The sequence below is a fragment of the Prionailurus bengalensis genome, chromosome B3 (genome assembly GCF_016509475.1).
Source record: "Prionailurus bengalensis isolate Pbe53 chromosome B3, Fcat_Pben_1.1_paternal_pri, whole genome shotgun sequence".
NCBI classification, from domain to species: Eukaryota; Metazoa; Chordata; class Mammalia; order Carnivora; family Felidae; genus Prionailurus; species Prionailurus bengalensis.
Window position 1 is genome coordinate 5,630,331 of NC_057355.1, and position 9,275 is coordinate 5,639,605.

Sequence of the window (9,275 nt, forward strand, 5' to 3'; positions counted from 1 at the left end):
CGAAAGAGCCCCTCCAGGGGGAAGTGATGATGGCGGTCGCTTTCTTCTCCGAGGGCCTCGTTGATGTGGGGCCTCTCTGAGGATCAGCATTGCCCTGAACAGGGAGACTCTCCTGGGGAAAGAGGAACGAACCGTTTCTGGTACTTGGAAGGACTGTGCCCTGGGTTGGGCGCTGGAAGAGCCTGGAATGCAAAGTCAGTTTCCCCCCACGGAACGTTTGCTGAGGTCTGGAGCACTTCGGGCAGCTGAGAGGAGCCTGGGAGGGGGCTGGAAAGGCAGGCCCCACAGTCTCGAGGTGCTTAGAGGGAGGGGGGGCTGAAATATTAACCGCTCAAGACTGGCCAGATTGTGAGCCTGGGTGGTTTGGAAGGCTGAAGAGCTAACCTCAAAATCTCTGAAGAGAATTCAAGGGACTAGAGAGATACAGGCTGGCCAGGCTTTCAACGCCAGATCCAAGAGGACAACTCCTAAGGGACAGGGACAGCCCAGAGGAGGATTGAGTTTTACCAGAACTGTAGCTGTGCCCTAACTCTGCTCAATGCTTGATTCCATCAAGGGGACTGACTCCCCTGGGGTGGGGGAGAGAAATAACATAGTCTGAAGTCCCTACCCTTTTTTTATTTTTTTAAGGTTATGTATTTTTTATTTTATTTTTTATTTTTTTAACATTTATTTATTTATTTTTTATTATTATTTTTTACGTTTATTTATTTTTGAGACAGAGAGAGACAGAGCATGAACGGGGGAGGGCCAGAGAGAGAGGGAGACACAGAATCCGAAACAGGCTCCAGGCTCTGAGCCGTCAGCACAGAGCCCGACGCGGGGCTTGAACTCACGGACCGTGAGATCATGACCTGAGCCGAAGTCGGACGCTTAACCGACCAAGCCACCCAGGCGCCCCTGTATTTTTTATTTTAATTCCAGTATAGGGGCACCTGGGTGGCTCAGGTGCTTGGGTATCTGATTGTGGCTCAGGTCATGATCTCACAGTTCGTGAGTTCAAGCCCCGCGTCGGGCTCTGTGCTGACGGCTCGGAGCCTGGAGCCTGCTTCGGATTCTATGTCTCCCTCTCTCTCTGCCCCACCCCTGCTTGTGCTCTCTCTCTCTCTGTCTCTCAAAAATGAATAAACATAAAAAAAAATTAATTCCAGTATAGTTAACATGCAGCATTAAAGTAGTTTCAGGTGTACAATATAGTGATTCAATTCTATATATTACTCAGTGTTCATCAGTCTACCCTTCTTTTATACCCAACATGTAACGTACAATCAAAAAGTATGAAACATGCAAGAAAGGGGGTAGAAAATGGGACCAATAAACAGGAGAAAAAGTAAACAATAGAAGCAGACCCACAGATGATACAGATACTGGATTTGGCAGATGAGAATTTAAGAACAACTATGATTAATATGTTAATTGGATAAAGAGGCAAATAGCCACAAATATAAATAATTTTAGCAGGGTTGAATCTATTTAAGAGGGGCGCCTGGGTGGCTCAGTCGGTTAAGTGTCTGAATTCGGCTCAGGTCATGATCTCACGGTTTGTGAGTTTGAGCCCCACATCAGACTCTGTACTGACAGCTCAGAGCCTGGAGCCTGCTTCAGATTCTGTGTCTCCCTTTCTCTGCCCCTGCCCCACTCGTGCTCTGTCTCTCTGTCTCTCTGTCTCTCTGTCTCTGTCTCTCTCTCAACATAAACTTAAAAAAAAAAAAAAGAATTGAAGGACAGGTGCCTTGGTGGCTCAGTCAGTTAAGCATGTGACTCGATCTCAGTTCAGGTTTGATCTCAGGGTCATGATTTCAAGCCCCAGCATTGGCCTCCATGCTTGGTGTGGAGGTGTGGAGCCTACTTTAAAAAAAAGAAAAGAATTGGGGTGCCTGGGTGGCTCGGTCAGTTAAGCATCTGACTCTTGGTTTTGGCTCACGTCATGATGTCACAGTTCAGATTCTCTCTGCTTGGGATTCTCTCTCTCCCTCTCTGCCCCTCCCCTGCTCGCTCTCTGCCTCCCTCTCTCTCTCTCTCTCTCTCTCTCTGTTTCTTTCAAAATAAATAAACTCTAAAAAAATTTTTTTTAATTAAAAAAAAAGAACCCAAGGAGCAGGTAGAACCAAATACTGTCATCTCTGAGATTACACACTCCTTGGATGGGTTTCATAGAGACTCATAGGACTGCAGGATAAAATCACAACCATAGGGATTGGACACACCAGAAGACAGAATTCACGAACTCAAAGATAGATTAATAGAAGGTGTCTAAACTGAGATACACAGAGGAAAAAAGAATGGAGAAAACAGGCTAAGAAACACGAGATTCCAGTATATGAGTGATGGAAGTTACAGGAGGAGAGAGCGGTTAGGACCAGAATAAACTGGAAATGACCCAAATGTGTCTCTAGCAATAAAAGCAGACCACTGATGCATGTACCAACATTGATAAATCTCAAAGACCTGTTGAGTAAAGAAGGCAGATGTGAAAGGGTGCATTCTTAGGATTCCATTTTATCAAGTCGAGGAAGAGGCAAAACGAAGCTAGAGAGCAGTCAGACTCAAGCTCATGTCTGAGGGGTACTGACAAAAAGGGGCGGGAGTGTAGGGGAACAGCCCCACCCTGGTAGCCTTTACAACTTTACACATCTCCATGTAAGTTTTGTAGGTGAAACTTGAGGAGTTTGACTTGAGTCAAACTTGAGCCCGATTCCTCCTGGAGCAAGGGGACAGAAGCAGCCGGGCGAGGAACCTCCCCAGCTCCCGTGTGGGGGGCTACCATGAGGCTATTCCCCTTCCCATCTTTCTAGTTTCAGTCGAGTACAGGGCTTGCCACTGGGCCCCCTCCTCCCGTAGAGTGTAGGCCGCACAACTGCTTGGCTGGAGAAGCACCTGGGTGGCTCGGTCGGTTAAGCAGTTAAGCGTCCGACTTAGGCTCAGGTCGTGATCTCACAGCTCGTGAGTTCGAGCCCCATGTCGGGCTCTGTGCTGACAGCTCGGAGGCTGGGGCCTGCTTTGGATTCTGTGTCTCCCACCGCCCCCCCCATCCCTCCCCCACTCACGCCCTGTCTTTCTCTCTCTCTCAAAAATAAATAAACATTTTTAAAAAGTATTTAAAAACAACTGTTTGGCTGTAGTTTAGAGTTGGCTCCTTAGCCCAGAGCGACCTACCACCATACTGCGTGTCCCGGTGCCGTTCTGTGGAACTAGGGATGTGAGAAGCTGGCACCACGCTGGTCTTTCTTTTATTGTGTGAGTAAAAAGCTGTCTGGAGCCCTTGGAGCTTGTCATTTCCTTACTGTGTGAGTCTATGGAAGTGTGGTGGTCTTTGAGCCACGTGGCTGCAGTCGTGGCCCTTGTGGGCCTGCACTTACGGACTGCATGACCACTTGGCCAATTTGGCACTTACTGTGGGGCTGATAAGGTCACAGTCTCTCTTTAGAGAAGAGACAGGCCTCCGTGGACTGTCAGGTCAAGTATGGGAGAAGAATTATGGTGGACCTAGGGTCCACTTCGTGCTGAGGTGTTTGGTGACACCAGAGACAAGTGGTCTTTGACCATCATCCCCGATCCCAGATAAGCTCCATTGGTGTTTAGAGTTTGAAACCAAAGAGAAAGTTCTTTGCAGAGCTGAAGAAAGCACACGGTGGTTCTTGCTCCCCCTCTTACTGTGACTACAGATGGAACACTACCGGGAATCAAGGGCGGTCACTCAGAAATGCGCCGAGATCCACTCTTACAATGAGTGAGAAAGGAGGGAAATCAGAGATTTGGGCGAAGTCCAGGGAAACCATAGAAGCATGACTCATCTGACTAGCAAATGAGGGTGCTATAAGTTCCACAGGCTTATAAGGAACGGAAGTCATTTGGGTGCTTAACAACTGACCCCACGCTCCAAGCCACCCTGGCCACAACCGTTGAGGCCAAAGCTATGGATGTGGAGAAGGAAAATATAAAGATAAGTCAGGGCTTGCTGCAATGGGCCTTTATAGCTACGACAAAATGGTGGCCTATCCAAAATGAATTCCTGTCACCGGATAAGCACCCTCAGACAGTGTTGGGAGAGGCTATCCCTTCCTTTTAGTCCACTGTACCCTTGGCCTGGATTCATGATGGAGATTGTGAATGGTCAGATAACAAAAAAGTCACCCAGAGTCAGACTGAACGTTTGCATGACTCCCACCAGGCTACAGGAGAAATGGGGTCTTCTCTCTCTGGAGATGTCTCCAGGAAACTAGTAGGCTACTGTGCAACCATTTTTCTAGAATGGAAGCCTTGGCAAAAGCCAAGAGGATGCACCTTAGGCCAAGGTAGGAGAAGGAAAGACCAGGCCGTTTGGGCCTGGTTATTGTGCCAGGAGGTCCCTGAAGAGGAAGGTGATGATCTTCCTGTGACAAAAAATTCTCTCTCATGATTAGGCTCTGGGATGGCCATGGGACTTAAAGATTTGGGCCAGCTTTTTTCACTGAGCCAGCTTTGGTGTTTCCTGTAGGCAGACAGGAGGAATACCAAGAAAGCCTCGACCTCCCCACTGAGGTTTTGGCTATTTGGACTATAGTTTGACCCAACACTTTCAGCACTATCCCTGACCCCCATCAGAGACAAACTGGACTAGGTTGGGGGGCCAAGGTCCTTTCATCCGCAGGGGAGACCAGAGGCCCTATGCAGGTCAAGGTGAATTGGAGAACTGACAGCAACTAAAATCCCCAAAGCTGCCTGGCCCTCCTGGACACTGTGGCCCGGCCATTGTGATATGGGGACATTCCTGCAGGCATGGCTGAAAAGCTTACCTTTACTAGGTTTGGAAACAGCTCTCCAGTTGGACGGTGGGTTGACATCGTTTTGGAGTCGGCCCTTTTTTTTTTTTTTTTTTTTAATTTTTTTTTTTTCAATGTTTATTTATTTTGGGACAGAGAGAGACAGAGCTTGAACGGGGGAGGGGCAGAGAGAGGGGGAGACACAGAATCGGAAGCAGGCTCCAGGCTCTGAGCCATCAGCCCAGAGCCCGACGCGGGGCTCGAACTCACGGACCGCGAGATCGTGACCTGGCTGAAGTCGGACGCTTAACCGACTGCGCCACCCAGGCGCCCCTGGAGTCGGCCCTTTTGAGCCAACACACACCCAAGTGGTGGTAACTAACACTGTTGAATGTATCGTGGGGGTAGAGGTTTCGGGTATGTGTGTTACTTCTCTTGATCGTAAGATATGGTCCAGGTGGGAAATGTCACACTTAGGATGGTGGTAATAGGGCAGGGACAAGTGGTCACCTCTTCTAATGTGGCCAAGTGGTTACCATGAAGCAGAGCAGAATAGGGGGATGAGGAGGGGCACTAGTAGATTTAAGGATGCTCAAGGAAATGATATCTCCTTCTAACAGCCCTACGTGGCCACTAAAAAGGGCCACTTGCTGTGGTGACTCACAGATTATTACCTGTCACGGAGCTCACTGCACAGATTGAAGACCCCTGTCATGGGGGTGGTGGACGTTGCTTGCTAATGCCTTTTTAGCATTCCATTACATCCGGAGGGTGAAAATCATCTTGCCTTCATTGGCTGGGGTTACAGTACGCCCTAACAGCGATGCCACAGGACTACCTGAGTGCCCCTGTGGTTCCCCACCAGTCCCAACTCCTGTCGGGAGAGCATTATGGCCACAGGTTGCGTGGAACGTGTGTCCCCTGTTCACAACCCGTGGAAAGCATAATGGTTATCTTATGTGTCAACTTGGCCCAGCCATGGTGCCCAAATACATGGTCAGACATTATTCTGGATGTTTCCATGAAGGCTTTTTTGTTTGCGGTTAACATTTAAATGGATGGACTCTGAGTAAAAGCAAATTTCTCTCCAAAATGTGGGTAGACGTCATCCAATCAGCCGAAAGAGAACAAAAGACTGACCTCCCCCACGCAAGAGAGAATTCTGTAGCAGATGGCCTTTGGACTTGAACCACAACTTTGGCTCTTCCCTGGGTCTCCAGCCTGCTGGTCTACCTTTGAGATTTTTTTTTTTTTTTTTTTGGACCTGCCAGCTTCCATGATCACGTGAGTTTATTTCTTTAAATAAATAAACAAACAAACAAATACACACACATGCACACACACATCCATACATCCTGTTGGTTCTTCTTTGGAGAATCTTGACTAACTCAGGCTATCTAAGGGAAAGGACCCTTTGATCATGAACAGCAGTGGAACCCACAAGCTGTTTAGAACTGTACCACCCAGGTAAGAACTATAGTCAACTGGATCCATTATCACACAGGACATGGCAGGCCATCTGTGACCCATGGCCTGGCTTATATGCCTGGACTAATATGCCTGGACTGCTAGCTACCCAGGAGAGTGACAGAACTCTGGGGCATGTATTCCGGGGCACCAAACCTGCCTGGTCATGACAGATAGACTAGATGGGTCTCCTACTTTCTGCTCAGTGGTATTGTTGGGCATTGACTGCCATAGGCAGCTTTTCCCCATCTGCCCGCTAGGTGTGGCCATACTGTTTAAGGACTCCTAAATGGGCTGTGTTGTATATTTGGGTTCTCCAAACACATCCAATTAGACAATGGTGCTGCCTTTATAGTCAAGAGCGCTCAGCGGCAGGTAACTGCCTGAGGCATTTGACAACATTTCATGCCCTGTATCACCAACAGGTGGCAGGTGCCAATGAAAGATGGAATGTACTCTTCAAGGAGAAACTAAAAAAGATAAGTGCACAACCAAAGCTCAGCTCCCGCTGGAGCACACCCTTGAGAAAGGCAGTGTGGAATCTAAATGTGACAATTCCAGGAAAGGGTTGTTCTCATTCAAACAGTGTTTATAAGCTTGAGAGGGAGAAAAGAGGTCTCAACTGGTTATAAGAGACCATATTTAGTTCCGCCGTATTCTTTCTTTTTCCCTCTCGTGCCTACCTCCAGGAAACCAGACTACTGGAATCTACACTTGCAAAAAGAGCTGGGGGTGGGAGATTCTAACCAGATGACGCTTCTCCTACTGCTGTGGTTACGCCTGCGGACATTAGGCCTATACTTACCTACCAAACACTAAGCAGTAGTTTAAGTGGTGATGGACGATTCTATTACCCTGGGCTTCGTGCTGGCCAGTCAAGGCAGCATATTCATGGTTGCCAATACCTCTTGCTGCACTTGGATTAATGAATAAGGGAAGGTGACGTGGGGGTCCGTGGGTGGCTCAGTTGGTTTAACAATTCGGCTCTTGATTTCGGCCCAGGTCGTGATCTCATGGTTCGTGGATTCAAGCCCTGCGTTAGGCTCTGGATCCACGGTGTGGAGTCTGCTTGGGATTCTCTCCCTCTCTCTCTGCCCCTCCACCCCTCAAAAATTAAATAAATTAATTTTTAAAAAAGTGGACTGATCTACTTCTCAACTTACAAACAGAGTGGTTCTAAGGTTGATCCCCAGGGGCATCTGGGACATGGTGGTTTGGCTCCGAGTAGGGAGTCTGGCTGTGGTCTAACCCCCAAGTGAGCCTGACCATCCTACTGGGAGGCAAAGCTGGGTCGTGCTCATCGAATGTTATCAAATAGAAAGGACTTGGTCCAAACTCCCGTCAGTACAGTTAGCTCTCTGATGGAGTGGCTATGCTCCTGAAAATAATTCTTAACTGGACACATGAAAGGCTGGGGTGGCAGGAAGCCTTGTTGTAGGGAACAGCTCTGACACAGTGTCCCAATGACTTGCATAGCTCCCTATAGGCCACGAAAGTCAGGCTTGACCACAGTCCCACCCAAGTTGTGGCAGAATGCATTAGGAGTCCTCCTGCAACATGCAGCCTTCGATTCCTCCTGCAGCACGAGGACATAAGCAGCCTGGTGAGGAGCCACCCTGCCTTGTGGGGACACTGCCACAAGGCCATCTCTCATCCCTCCTCCTAGGTGCATCCTTCAATTGGTCCCTCCCTCCATTAGGGGGCAGCTGCAGGCCACGAAAGTGTCTGCTTGGCTCCTTAGCCACAGAGAGTCCTACCACCACATGGCCTATCATCTGGTCCCTCCAGTTCCCTTTGTCCTCTGACCTGGGAAAGTGACACCATGTTGGTCTTGCTTTTGCTGCCTGTATGAGTAAAAAGCTGGGTTTGCATCCATTGGGGCTTGTGGTCTCCTTACTGGCTGAGTCTACAGAAATGTGGCAGGCCAACCTAGTGGCTTCAGTAGCAACTCTTGTGCCCCTGTTATAACGCCACCATGCTGTGCTTAGGGACTGCTTAACCTCTTGACAGAGGGGAACATTTTGGGGATGATGGGAATTTTTTTTTAATGTTTATTTTTGAGAGAGAGACAGAGACAGAGGATGAGTGGGTGAAGGGCAGAGAGAGGGAGACCCAGAATCTGAAACAGGCTCCAGGCTCTGAGCTGTCAGCACAGAGCCCGACCTGGGGTTCAGACCCAGAACAGCAAGATCATGACCTAGGCCAAAGTCGGATGGTTAACCGACTGAGCCACCCAGGCACCCCAGGGAATGTTTTGTCTTGATCTGGGTAGTGATTATACTAGTGTATACAATTATCAAAACTTATCCAGCTGTAGACCGAAGACTTGTGCCAGAAACTGTAAATTATACATCAGTTAAAAAAAACTCAAAAAAAAAATCATTAGAGAACAAACGGACTCTTGAAAGTTATGATTGCCAAAATGAAAAATTCAGTAGTAGGGTTGGGAGAGAAATTTCCCAGAACACAGGGCAAATCACAGAGACACAGGGAATGATGAACCTAGCCTAAGTCTAACACCTGAGAACCAGGGATTCCGGTTCCTAAATAAATCTAGAAAAATGTCTGTGGTAATAAAAGAGACAGAGTGAAAACAATGAGATGACAGTGTAAATCTGGCTAATCAAACAAAAAATTGTGTAAGCAATATTCACCAGTTTGTAATTGACAGCACAATCCTTTGGGGGAGCAATAGAATGCCAAGTATCATCAGGCACACGGGTCTTTAGCTTTTGCCCAGGAAACCTCACTGCTGGGACTCTGTCCTAAGACAGTTAACATAAAAAGAGAGCAGATGTGGAATTCATGGAGATATTCACTGCGGTAGGGGTTTTGATGCTGCAAAAGTATGAACCACCCAGACGCCACGTAAAAGGAGAAACACCACGAAAATGATGTCTTTCTCAAGGGGTGGCAAGTACGCATAGGCATCGTGATCGCACCCACGGGCGGCAGCACCCCTTGGCCTGAGAAGCGTAACTGCATCGGATTAAGGGGACGTGGAGCAGAACAGGCGAGTCCGGAGACCGGGCTTCACTGCTCGGCGGATGAAATGGAGGAAGAATG